The sequence below is a fragment of the Uranotaenia lowii genome, chromosome 1 (assembly GCF_029784155.1).
Source record: "Uranotaenia lowii strain MFRU-FL chromosome 1, ASM2978415v1, whole genome shotgun sequence".
In the NCBI taxonomy this organism is placed as follows: Eukaryota; Metazoa; Arthropoda; class Insecta; order Diptera; family Culicidae; genus Uranotaenia; species Uranotaenia lowii.
The window spans coordinates 113,717,821-113,731,418 of record NC_073691.1 but is presented as its reverse complement, the minus strand read 5'-3'; the positions used below and the strand labels follow the sequence as shown (position 1 = coordinate 113,731,418).

The following is a 13,598-nucleotide window of genomic DNA, read 5'->3' as shown; positions in this document are numbered from 1 at the left end:
GAGTTTTTTTTTAAATTCGAAAACGCTATTTCCTGTTCAAATAGGTTGGTTTTCGGTAACCGAAACATGGAAATTAGGAGTGTCGTCAATGTCGTCTCGTTTTTTTCCGGATTTCGTCTCTGGAGTGAGACATATTGCGGTCACTAGTAAGCTTTACGATCATGTTAGAAAAGGTCTCTACGATGAGATGTAACTGATCAGGATGAAGTTTTGGGGATTTATGATCGAAAAGATAGTGTTTATATTGAGTAGGAGGTTTTATTGAATGGTACGATAGGGGATGAATGATTGATGGATGAATATGGTTGCTCATTTTAACTCTATAAGCTCGCGGGTATTTTGTACACGCAGAAAAAAGATGGGGAGTCAGTTCAACAAAACGTTTTGTTATTTTATTTTGTCCTTTCAATGCATATTTTTCAGCTTTTTCAATGAAAAAATCGATGGAAAATAATTACAAAATTTTATTATTTATACACACTCGTTATTTATTACTTGAAATCAAAATTTAGTTCGTTTTTAATCGAAAACCTGGTTATTTTCAATAAGTGTGTGTTTGCAAACGATAGGTTGAAATATGGGAAAAAAAGAAAAAAAAATCTAACAAAAAACGAATATCCATGGCAAAAACTGTCATTTAGGAGGCTATCAGCAGCAGTATAGAAACCGGCTGGAATAATTTGGAAGGTAAGTATTTCTACCCTTGGAAATCTCTACCTTCTACTTATCAGCGTTTATTTTATTTCATTTCAGAACATGGCAGATTTTGAGGCCTTTCATTGGTTCAGGAAACCATCGACTGCTGCTGACTTCCGTTATACACCCAGTGCCATCCTTGGAAGCCGATGGAGATGATCCGGGTTCGGTAATCATGCCATTATCAACAGCAACACCGTTTGGGAGGATTTGGAAGAGGTACCGCTGCAACTGTTGCCTGAAGCTGGGAAAAAAGATGACTCGATTCTGCAGATCGATATTGATCCCGGTGTGACGGAAACTTTCTCAGCAGGAAAAAAATGGAAGCAGAATTCCAGGTAAATGGTTTGTAGTTTTGGTAATTCGTGTTCTCTAAAAAAAACGATTTTCTTTGCGCCCCCAGGTTTGTCATTGCCGCCAAAAACCTCATCGGCAGAAAAAAAGGCGGAAGCATATCGTTGTTGGCCGAACCAGTTCCTGCTTCCGGCTAAAGGAGATGCACTGGACAACACCAGCTCACAGACTAGCCATTCTACGGCACCGAACGGTATGTTGGCTGGGTATATGGTTATTATACGAAATAAATATATCCATCGGCCAGCAGTTATCATGGTAAGTGTCAAAGTTTTCAAATAGTCAGAAAACTGCCCCGTTAGAACAAAGTTTGTACTGAACTATTCCAACATTTTTTTCCATTTTTCAGATGCTACGACCCGAGAGCCAACGAAAGATTCCGGTAGTACGTCCCGGACGCACTGTTGCTGTAGATATCTGAGGGCCGCAAGCTGGCTGAAAGAGGCAACAAATCAAAGCTGTGGTCATTACCGGCATGTTGATTTAAAAAAAAAATATAAATTATATTAGTAAAACCAGTTTGTAAAATCCGATAATTCCATCAATAAACATAAATTTGAAAGCAATTTATTTTAATTGGAATACTGAATTTCTTTAAACCTTAAGATTGCTGTTATTATATGATCCACATTTTGTATATACTTTTGAATCATGGCATTTTTATGTGTTTTACCCAAAAAATTTTTTATTTTGATAAGAATCATGAATCATTTTCAAAAAGGATGTATTTTATTTTAAATCAAACGATAAGTTTAATTAAAATCGATATTTTTAGTCAGTGTAACCAGAAATATATTTGTGCTTTTTCCCAACCAAAAATTTTATTATTTTCGTTCGAAATCTTATTGTTTCTAAAATAAATTTTTCTGCGTGTAATGTTGATAAAACTTAATTGAACAGAAGCCAATAGTAGAATTGAAAAATTGTATATACTGGTTGAATTTAGTTTTTAGTTTATTTTTTTTTGCATTTTCCATCATTTTTTTTTCTTCTTCATTACTATTTTTCATTATAATTTTTTATTTTCATTATTTTTAGTTCTTTTCTATTATTTTAACGGTTATCATTCAGTTTTTTTGATATTTTTTTTATACCTTAGTTTTTCATAATATTTTTTTTTAAGTACCTTATTTTGTGTATAGTTTTTTTTTTGTGGTTTAAAACTTTTCCATTAATTTTTTTTTTTTTTGGTTTTCTCATTAAATGAATGATTCCAACACAATTGTTTTTAAGTTTGATCATATACTTAGTACAGTGTAAATACTCCTTTTTGTAAATATTTAAAAGTAAAATATTTCTAGTTCGTTGTCAAATTTAATTTTTTCCTAGAATTTTGTTTGTAGTTATAGAATCAAATTTTGTAGGATTATAATTTTAATGTTTGAGTGATTTATCTGAAATTTCAATGGATTTTATTGCTTTTGCTGGAGACCGGAGTTGCAAAACGTTGATGGTCAGTGACAGGCCCGATAAGGAGCTCCTGTAAATAGCGAGGAGTTATTAAGTTAACGCTGAATCCATATGACCCCGAAAGTCAATCAGTTCATTGGAATTAGGATAATTTACCCTTCGAAAATTTGATTGGGTATGAATTGGATATAAATTTCCATTCAATAACCAATCAAATTTTCGAAAAATTAGTATGGAATTATGTAGCAAGCTACAGTTATTTAGAATTAGCTACCCAACATTTCACTCGAGCAGTACACCAAATATTTAGAGTGCAGGTTTATAACGCCTCAATTGCCACTATCTGACAAACCACCTCCCACCTGGGTGGAATTGCATCGCCGATGAAAACATCAGAGCGCAAGTTTTCTCTACTTCGCAGCGAGCTTTCCCTTTGAACAATCGGGACTTGAATTGTTAAAAGGGAAGAGAGAGTTTCGGGAGAAAGCCGAACTATTAGGAAAATAGAATTGGTTAAGAGAATATGTCGGGGAACTTCGTAAAGTATTCGCTTTACGCAGTTCCGGTTAAAAAATGAATAGACGGCTGCAATTTTCTGAAGACCTGGAGCAGTTCGATCATTTGGTCTGAAATCGTGGATTGAGTCAGGTGTGTGGCTAGAGTTTCGATAAGTAGAAGGTAAAACGTGAGGTGTTTTTCATGGGAAAGGGATCACTAACTGGTTCTGGCCTAGATTTTAGGGTCGTACGACAGGCTGTGAGAATAAACCGTCGCAAACCATTCGCAACAACCGATTTGCGAAAAAGGTAAAAGTTTTGTGGGAGGGAAACGTGCACGCAATAATCCCTTACGGTTTCATTGAAAGGTTTACCTGCGAGAAGGAGGCGACCAGCACCCGACGTACGCAGCGACAACACTTTTCCCTGGCTCACGAAACAACAAGCTTCACCACGAAGACCAACCTTTCCGGAGCAAAACCCCGCCGGAAATCCGGACTCCGTCAACACAGTCCGGAACCCCCAACACAATTTCGAATTCCCCCACAACAACCACGGGATTCGAAATTAAAAGGAAACGCCCGAAAAAACTAGTTTCCCATCAGCGTCGCGAGACTCGATGAAGAAGGCCAGCACAACAACATCTGGGTTCGACATCGAGCGACAGCACCGCTAGGTTCCGCTAGAGCGGAAGCAACACCAAAACATCACATGTTCGCCCAAAACATCTCCGAATCGCGGCCTGATCTCCAAATGAGCCGGTAGAAAACGACACCGAAACCGCCTCCATCAACAACACATCCAACTGCTGTAAGTACCCTTCCCTTAATATATTTATGCGCATAAATTTGGGTGGGTACTGAATAGTGTCCAGTTTTTCGGGTCGTTGACCCTATTGTAAGCAAATGCCGTAAGGGATATGCACGACCACTAGACTTTTGCCCCTCCACCAAACCCGAACGATTGCTAGCAGCCCGCAGCACCACCAGCTAATGTGGTCGAGCGGTTAGAGTGGCCACATAAAAATCTCCAACTTCCCACAGAACATGAGTTCAAGTCTCGAAATGGAATAAAGTTTTTTGTCGAGAAAATAATTTTCTTTGGAAGATTTTTTTTTAATAAACGGTGGAATGCCCTAAAATCGAAGCCTTATCTTTTTTTGAGAACTTTCCTGTTTAAGGCATTTCACGTTTTGCAGCGGATTTTTTTAAGGAGAACGTTGGACTCCAGTTGTTTCCAACTCACATCGGACTTGAAAAGCGACTAAGATTGGTGGTCGGCAGACGCTCAACTGCTGATGCTAAGCGGCGATGTCAGATCTTTTTTGCCGACCTGATCTATTTTGGTTGATCAATTAAATTTTCCTAATATTTTGGATTTTTTTGAAGCACTTGACGCCTTTGGCGGAGTACTTTTTGACTTTTTGGGGAACGGTCGTTTCAGGAGAAGTGTAGCAGAAGAAGGAAAAACTCGCCCTTTGGTGGGTCTCATTGGCCGGGCAAACCATAACCAGGCTAACGGTCTCCTCAGGGAGTGGCGCATTAAGCCGTTAGCAAAACCTGCACAGTCTTCCAAGGATAGGTCTCGCCTTACATGGCGCCCAACGTTTTAGAGGCTCGAGATATTTTGAAGAAATTTTGAATTGTCTTTTTTAGTTATTTTTTCTGCCGTTCACGGAACATTTTGTAGTTGCTAAGATATAGTTTAAGTTAAACTCGAAATTTTTTTTTTATTTATTATTAAGAAATTTCGCTTTAAGTTAGACTAAGATTTTTGGCATTATTCGAGCATCTTTTTGGTTCTAAATACTTCTTCATATAATCCCTCGCTCGAAATTCATAATTTTTTATTTCTTATTTTGTTGGGTAACTTAGTTTAAATATTTCTTCATTTTTCTTTTAACTTTAGCCTACATAATAAAATTTTAGTTAGAAGTTAAGATTTAATTCTACATTTTTTCTTTTTATATTTGCAAACGTAAAGTTGCTAAAATGGAAAATTTTCCTTTTGCCGAACATTTGGATGAGGAGGAAACAGTTTACGAATTACGGATCAGAAATAAGCTTGAGCAAACTGCACATTTGGATTTGGTAGGCAAACAAAGATATTTACGGAATTTACTAAAAATCGATGCAAGAGAAAACCGAAATTATGCATCATCATTCAATATCAGGGATGAAGATTTAATAATTTTCACAAAAATTAACGAGATTAAGAAGGAGTTAGGTAGAACTCGGAAAATGGATGGAAAAATTAAATCGAGACTTATTCACTATTATTTTCGTACAAAAAGATGTAGTTTTAGTAATGAAGAAGAAAAGATGGAAAGACGAACTTTGATTCGTGATATTTCGGATTTAATGGCTCGTTACAAAATAGGTCCTCCCGCCACACCGGCAAAACAGCAAATAAACAATATTCTAAGCTCCGAGCAAGAACCACAATGCCAAGACCCTCTGGGAAGTCTTTCTCGCTCAGCTGCACAGACAGCTTCCAATGTTATCGAAAACACTGCGCGGGTTAGGGAATCTTCATTGGGAAGAGTGGACACTCAGGGAAGGATACTAGAGGAAAATTTACAACCAGCAATCCCTCGAACACAACCGAGTGCCGACTGCTTCGGCAATCAACTCCTAGGGAGGAACTCTTCATTTTGTCTTCTAAACACAGGGCTGTCATCAGGGATGACAACCTCAGCCGAAGTAGAAACTTTGTACACAAGAACACCGATCAATACGTGTAATTCAAATACCGTACCAATCAGTAGAAACACGGGAACAATTCCAAAAACTTCAAATGCAAATCATTATCAACAGCATCTAACTACTGGTCTTAACTATTCTGTACCAGGAACAACCCGAACTGATTATTTAGCTAATCAGGAAGGAATATATACCAACGCAGTTGTTGGAGGAACTTTTGCTACAAGCACACAACAATTTCCGAATTTCTATCAAGGGCAAACGGAAAATGAGAGGTACAGGTTAGAAAACGAAGAACTTAAACAAAAAGTTGCTAGATTAGAAAGAATGATGAGACATCTATTGGAACAGCCAGTTAATCAAATTGATAGATGCAACCCTGAATTCCAAAATAATAGTCAATTAAATAAACCTTTCCTAGAACCAAATGTTCAATTTAACTCCACAACAGTAAAGCCACCAGTGCAAAGAGAATATTTGCCAAAAATGGATTACATGAATCCAACTCATGGTTTTCAAACAGTTCAACCAATTTTTCCACCAAATTTTTCACAGAACGAACAGGATGTAGGAATAGATGATAGGTCGGAGGAGAATTTGTCTAGATCGGAAAATTGGAATAATCGCCGATCGAGATATGAAAGCAGAGACAACTATAGAGTTGAGAAATGGAAACTGCGTTTTACAGGGGATTCTAAAGCGATGAGCGTTGAGAACTTTTTGTATAAACTTAAAAAAATTGCAGAGCTAGAAGGCGTTTCATATTCTCGACTTCTCAAAGACATTCATATGCTTCTGGAGGGTTCGGCCTCTGATTGGTTTTTCACATTTGTTGATGATTTCACGGATTGGTGGACCTTTGAAAGATTAATCAAACAACGGTTTGGAAACCCCAACCAAGACACAGGTATAAAACAAAAAATTCACGAGAGAAAACAACTTAGGGGTGAAACTTTTGTAGCATTCGTTGCCGAAATAGAAAGAATGAGCAAATTGTTATCGAGACCATTATCCAAAGAAAGAATGTTTGAGGTCATCTGGGATAACATGAGACCGCATTACAAAGATAAAACGTCGTTGGTAGAGATCCACGATCTTAAAGAATTACTCGGGTATAATTATAGGATTGATGCGAATGATGCGAGTTCGGTAATTTAGTTTACAGAAACTGTCCTGTAATTCGAAAATTTTCGGTAAATGATCAAACTGACGTCTTGTTTTTACCGAGTTCGGTAATTCGATTCATGATGTACCGAAGTTCTTTAATTTTTATGTAAACAAATCGCTTTGCCGTAAATTTTCGGTAAAAAACAACCGAAAACTGTAAATCAGTGTCGATGTCAATCCAAACGTCAAATTTCGAGCGTCCGTTTCCTACGCAACTGTCTCACTCTAATAACCGCGATGTATGAGTGGCATTGGTGGCATCCCGCTTGCGCTGTAGAAAAAGAAGCAAAAACGTTTCCAATTCTGTATGCGCGAGCGGGATGCTTTCAATCAAGCAGTAAAATTTCGGTATCGCGGTTGTAAGGAGTTGAAATTTGGCGAAAATATCGTGATCACCAGCTGCTGCTCGTCTTCTTTCGGCATCATGTCGAGGATTACAATCCACGGGAGCTGCTTAAGCACCTGCGGTAATTGAAGAGTGCACACTCGTTTATTTTTTTCCTAATTTAAATTTTTGTTTACTTTCAGGTGTGGTCATGAAAGGAAAGTTGCAAATTCCTGGTGATGGCACTGGTCCGGAACAGATGTACTCGGTTTCTGGAACTTTAAAATTTCTTCGAATCACAGCGGTAAGTTTTTGATTTATTTAAAATCGTTTAGTTTTTTTCGGGAGTGGACTAGCGAATCCCATGCTAGCCCAGCAGCAATAGCAAATGCGATCGATGCCACTGGAAGTCAATTCGCAAATGTTTGCACAACCTGGTGGTGGTTGAGGAATCGTAGGCACAGTTGCTGGTGCCGGATTCCAATCGGAATCTCCAAGGCCCTTTAGCCTACGTTTTGAAAAAAAATCTACTCATGCTTTTTTTAGATTCTGATGCCAATGTGCAGGTGGATTTTGAGACCATCTTTTTGTCGGAAGTTAATCCTGAGCTCTCCACTGGAGGATATCCTACGTTAGATCGATAAAAAAAGATCTGTCTGAAGGATATTCTAACGACCCCGAATTACAGTGAAGATCAACGGTGGCTTTGTTTGAAAGTAAGTACCTCCTTTATTATTTATTTTTGAATTCGCCTGAAAACATTCCTTGACGTTTGAATCATACATAGTAATCTTTATTTATCCTTAAATCAATCGAAAAGTGTCTCGCCTTTTCAAAATATTCTTCACTGCGTGTCAATTCTTATTAATGTTTCAGAGCGAGATAAATTGTTGAAAACACCACAATGCAGCTGGTGAGCAACCCGAATCAGTTCGACGTGTTGGTTGCCCCGAATTTGTATAGAAACGATGAACAATAGCTTATAACTCTTGAGGTTTTCCTAGGGAATATGAAAGTTCAACTACCTTATGTACCTTATTTGATTTTCCGCTTTAATAAGGTGTGTCCTAATAAGTTTTTTAAAATGTTGTCGTTAAAATATCCTAAACAATTATTTATCTTACAGGGTGCACGTCATGCCTTGGTTGAGGGGCAGATGATTCTCCAAGCCGTGCAGAACGTGCTGAAATCAGACAAGGTTCACACCAAGCATCTGGGCGTCCAATCGACCATCAACAGCTTTACCCAAAATGGCAATTAGCGATAAGTGAAAAGGTCTATTTCAACGAAACTTTGTTTCCGACATTTTTTTTTCGTTCGTCAACCAAATGCAACGTTAAAATTTAAAAGGTATACAACCTGTATTGCAGACAGCTTGCTACGTTTGAGTTTGCGATTTAGATTTCTAATTCAGATTCATTCATAGATTCCAATTGAAATTTCAGATTAAGATTTACGATTCAGATTCAGATGAATATTTCAGATTCAGATTTCCGATTCAATTCCAAATTGGAGATGAACATAAAGTTTTCGACTCAGGTTTTCAAATTCAGTTTCAGACTTCAAATTGATTCAGATTTCAGATCAATATTAAGATTTAGGGTTCACTTTTAGATTTACATCCAGATTTTAGATTTAAATGAGTATATCGTTTTCAGATTCAGATTGAAATTTCCGACTCAGTTTTAAAGTTAAGACCCAAAGAGCCCACACCAGGCCGCTCAATTGAGCTGTTTGGTGGAGGGGGTGAGCGGAGGGTCCTTGAGCAAAAATTTTTAAAAAAAGATTCGCATTTAAATTAGGATTTCAGATCTAGTTACTTACAGGTTCAGATTCATATTTCAGTTTCAGAATCAGATTTTAAATTCAGATTTCAGATTTCAGATTCATTTTAAGATTCTGATCCAGATTTATAATACGATTTCAAACCGAGATTCAGATTCAAAGTTCTATTGAAATTTAGATTATATATTTGAGTTAATATAAAAACTTCAGATTCAGATTACCGATTGAGTTTTATATTTGAAATTCACATTAAGACCCAAATTTCAGATTCAGTTCCCTTCCATACTTCAGTTTCCGATTCAAATTTCAAATTTATATTCATACATGTTTCTTTATTTCTGTTGAGTTGAATTTTTAGTTATTTTTTAACTGCCAACTTATGCCAAGTTAAATAATAATAATAATTAACTGTGCCATGAATTTATTTTCCTTAGAAAACTGTACCATGGAATGAAAATAGTTGCACACAAACTGTAAAAAATATGAAAACATCAGGAAACAGTGAGGATAAGCTTATTAAGTATTTAAAACAAATCAAAGTTTTCGAACAAATATAAATTGTCAAGTAGTCTTAAGTTTGCAGGGGAATGACCTTACTGTTGAAAGTTTCCTTTCAATATATAAATCAATTATTTAGCTAGCTTGATTCATATTTGTAAAACAGGTCTCAAAAACATTATAAATAGGTGTACATTTTCTGTCTGGTAGATACTGGATTCATGTACGTTGGTTCTGGTATAAGATTAGTATAGATTTATATATTTTTTACTCGACAACCGTCATCAATACATTTATCAAATCATTTAAAAACGGAAACATGGAAAATTATGGAAATTATTTTAGAACTACTATATAAAAATGTTAGCTTTTAGTACTATGTTCGTGATTGCAAATTACGAAATATTTTAATTTTTTATTTGAACTAATAATACAAAAGCAAAAAATGAACAATAATGGGCAACCCTTCGAGATTTTCATTTCCGCAATGTTTGAATTTTTCAATGAACACTTTATGTTTTTTCAACTTTGAGTCTTCCGAAAATTTTGGTGGACTGTAATAGAACTTTATGTCTGTGTACCTAATCTTTGTCATAAATATACCTAAACAATGAATTAAAATTATTTATGGACTCGCGAAATTTTGTCAATTAAAAGTAGATATCTTTGAGAATTTGTGGTTTTAAGCATGTGTATCGTCTATTTGATGCTTTTTGACTCTTTCGAGGTTTTTATCATTCTCATGTTTGAAACATTATCTGACAAGTATAATTGTTTATTATTAATTTACAATATTTTTATGGCATTGATATTTTTAAAACTAGCAACAGCCATTTTTTACTACCCATGATTGCAAATACTCAATAATGCATTTCCCCGATGTAAGGTACACCGGGGCAAGTGCAAACGGTTTTCACCATAGTTCAACTTTCACATGTTCTAGAAAAATATGTAAATCTTCAAAAATTATCAATTATCGTTCGTTGCATCATTAAAATAGTTCTCAACAAATTCCCGTAGAAAGTGAAAAATTAAAAAATGTTGGTAAAAAATAACGGCACTTTTGTGTAAAAATTTCTAAGTTTGCACTTGCCCCGTTTATGGGGGCAAGTGCAAACGCAATGCTATTTCCAAACTTATTCAAAGATGCGTCAGTGTATCGTTACTTAAACGAATTTAATACATGTTCCGGTATGTTTTATAAACTTTTTTTTATGTATTTGCTGTTTTTCTGCTATATTAATTATTTTTGGAACTTGAGTTTTGCTGACTGTTATTTGAAGCAAAAGACCTTCATTTGCCAAGGCATTACGGAATTTTGAATATCCGCTTCAGATACAACACTTTGGATACCCTTTCTGACCACTCTAATATAATGCTGAACCATTTTTGAGATGATTTTTTTTAAATGTCTGATGTTACATGGCTTAAAGGTGCGTTTGCACTTACCCCGGTAGTGTCGTTTGCACTTGCCCCGCAGTGTGGGTTGACAGGAGTGAATATTATTTTCACAATTTTTAGGGTCTACTGAAAATTTATCATAAATTTTCTGCTTTCACCTGAATATCAGTCCCAAACACTCACCTTTCGACGAAAAATCGGATTTGAATGCCCTTTTTTGTAGCCAAAAAAAGCAAAACAAAAACACACTTTTCATGTCTAGTACGTACTTGAATTCGTGTGTAATCAAACAGTGCCGTGTTTTTAGTGAATAATTGAAAGAAAGTTCAGTTTATCTATGTCAGATTGTTGGTTTGGACAACAACAACAACTTCTAGAAGAAGAAATATTTTTTAATTTTTTTGTAACAGAGGAAAGTTGATCGTTTGCACTTGCCCCGAGTTTGCACTTGCCCCGGTGTACCTTATTTAAAATGTTCGGCAATTTTTACCGAGCCGTGGAAAACGTTCAGTAATTTCAGCTTAGGATGCACATCGCATAATATGAGATGATTCGAGTCTCCAGAAGATATTTCAAGCGAAAAAATTTCTCTGAGAAACACTTCTGAACCTAAGAGGCTTTGTAAAATTGATGTTTTCGCATAAAGCGGAGATGACTTCTGAAACGAAATTTTCGACAGGTGTCATTTCTTGTCGGTCGGCATGAAGTATGACACGAGTCGAAAATTTCGAGATGACATTTTTGTTTTAGGCGAAAACATTGATTTGATGGAGATGGTCCATATGTGTTCTTCAGAATAGAAATTTTTCGATTGGAATGTTTTATGGAGACTCTAATCATCTCGTGTAATGTGCTGTGCATCATAAGCTGAAAGTACCGAACATTTTACGGGTTTCGGTAAAAATTACCGAAAATTTTACAATTTTCGTTAAATATTACCGATATTTCGGTAAAAATTACTGAAATTTCGGTAAAAATTACCGGTTTTCTGGTAAAAGTTACCGATTTTTCTGTAACTAATACTGAAATTCCGGTATTATTTACCGGCATTTGGAGAATATTTACCGGCATTTCGGTAATAGTTACAAGTATTTCGGCAACTTATACCGGTCGTTCGGTAAATAGTACTGAATTTTTACAGCTTTTCGGTAAAAAAAAAAACGGTATTTCGGTAATAGTTTTAGATAATTAGGTAATAATTACAGGTATTTCGGTAATAATTTCAGGTTTTCGGTAATTTAAAAAGGTATTACAGTAAATTCTACCGGTTGTTCGGTATATACTACCGAGCTTTTATAGTTTTCCGGTTAAACAATACCGGTTGTTCGGTAATATAGCGAACTGTCACGTTGACAACTGTCATAATTTGACAGATGATATTAGATATGATCAGCCGAGGTTCGGTAATGTTTTACCGAAAAAGGTCTGTAATATTTGACAGCTGTCACTTCTCTGCCATGAGAAAAATTACCGAACGGTTTAACGAACTCCACATGTTAGGATTTCGGTAAAAAAATTACCGAACTCGGTAATTTTCATTTACTGTGTGAAGTACACAGGAACAATACACGCAGAAAAATAGAAATTAGTTTCAAAGGAAAGTGCCGCAAAAACAAAGGATTTTTTCCTTTGATTTTGGGACAAATAAAAATTCCTTTGATTCAAATGCATTTTCTTTTGTTTCGAAGAAATGCTTTCCTTTGAATCAAAACTTTTTCTTTGTTGCAAATAACAAAATGCTTTTGATTCAAAAGCCTTTTCGTTTAATTTTATGAAATTTCCGTTTATTCCAACGGTATTTGGGTTTCAATTTTAAAGCATTTGTTTTTCAATTCTATGTTTTGTTTCTAAAAATTCTAGTACTTTATATGAATTTTCGTCCAATTGGAAATAAAAGAAATCACTTATGGTTTAAAACATTTTATTCATTTGTAAGTTCATGTTCACATTATCGATTTTCCCTGTAATAAGACTTTTGAACCGGCACATCTGTAAATAAAGAGGAGAACAAAATGTACATATATATGTAACAATAAAAAAAAATTAAATTAATTTATATACATTGCATGAAAAGTACTTACTGAACGATTTTTGTTGGCGGACAACTTATGAAGGGTTTCGACGCCAGATGTCTCCTTGGACCAGATCGGAAGCGATTTATTAAATGAATGGTTGCCCTGAAAAAGTTTGTTAGGTTGACGGTTTATTTGAAATTAAATGTATCTCGATAGACTTACCTAGTCCACTATCGTTTGGCCTCTAGCCGTCAAGACTTTCCTGCGCCGGATCTTGTGATTCCGGTGCTGTCTGACTGTTGCGCGGCAGGAAGATTTCCCAGAAATTGAATGGTCGACTGGTTGTCGGAAAAACTTCTCGCCGACCCGTTCACCAACAGTAGCTAAAGAAGATGTGTCGACTGTTTGACGAAAAAATACTTTGATTCAAAAGAAAATTCATCTAAATCAATGAATTTTTACATTGATTCAGAGTCAAAACAAAAATTCCTTGAATTTAATTTAAATGTTTTGATTCAAAAACTTGGAACATTGGTTCAATGAAATAAAAATTCGGTACAATATAAAATTTACTTGAATTAAGGAAAATGGATTTTGTTTCAATGTACATGAGGTTTTTGAATCAAAGATGCATTTTTTTTATCTCAATGGTACTACTTTTCGCTGCGTGTAAAAATCATAGGAATCATAGGAAAATTATTGTGAAACCGTGATTCTGGTATTTTCAACAACTATGAAATATTTTAAA

The 13,598-nt window shown here is 35.6% G+C and overlaps 2 long non-coding RNA genes across 2 annotated transcripts; one reads left to right on the top strand and one right to left on the bottom strand.

The window, feature by feature from the left end:
* The first annotated feature begins 581 nt into the window (after nt 1-581).
* On the top strand, nt 582-1,605 carry LOC129739761 (uncharacterized). The gene is made up of 4 exons (XR_008735960.1): nt 582-687; nt 754-1,034; nt 1,100-1,308; nt 1,400-1,605. It is a non-coding gene; the product is annotated as an uncharacterized LOC129739761 (long non-coding RNA).
* Nucleotides 1,606-12,770: 11,165 nt separating this feature from the next.
* On the bottom strand, nt 12,771-13,383 carry LOC129750395 (uncharacterized). The gene is made up of 3 exons (XR_008738386.1): nt 13,073-13,383; nt 12,917-13,012; nt 12,771-12,824 (listed from the first exon to the last, which is right to left on the bottom strand). It is a non-coding gene; the product is annotated as an uncharacterized LOC129750395 (long non-coding RNA).
* Between the last annotated feature and the right edge of the window lie 215 nt (nt 13,384-13,598).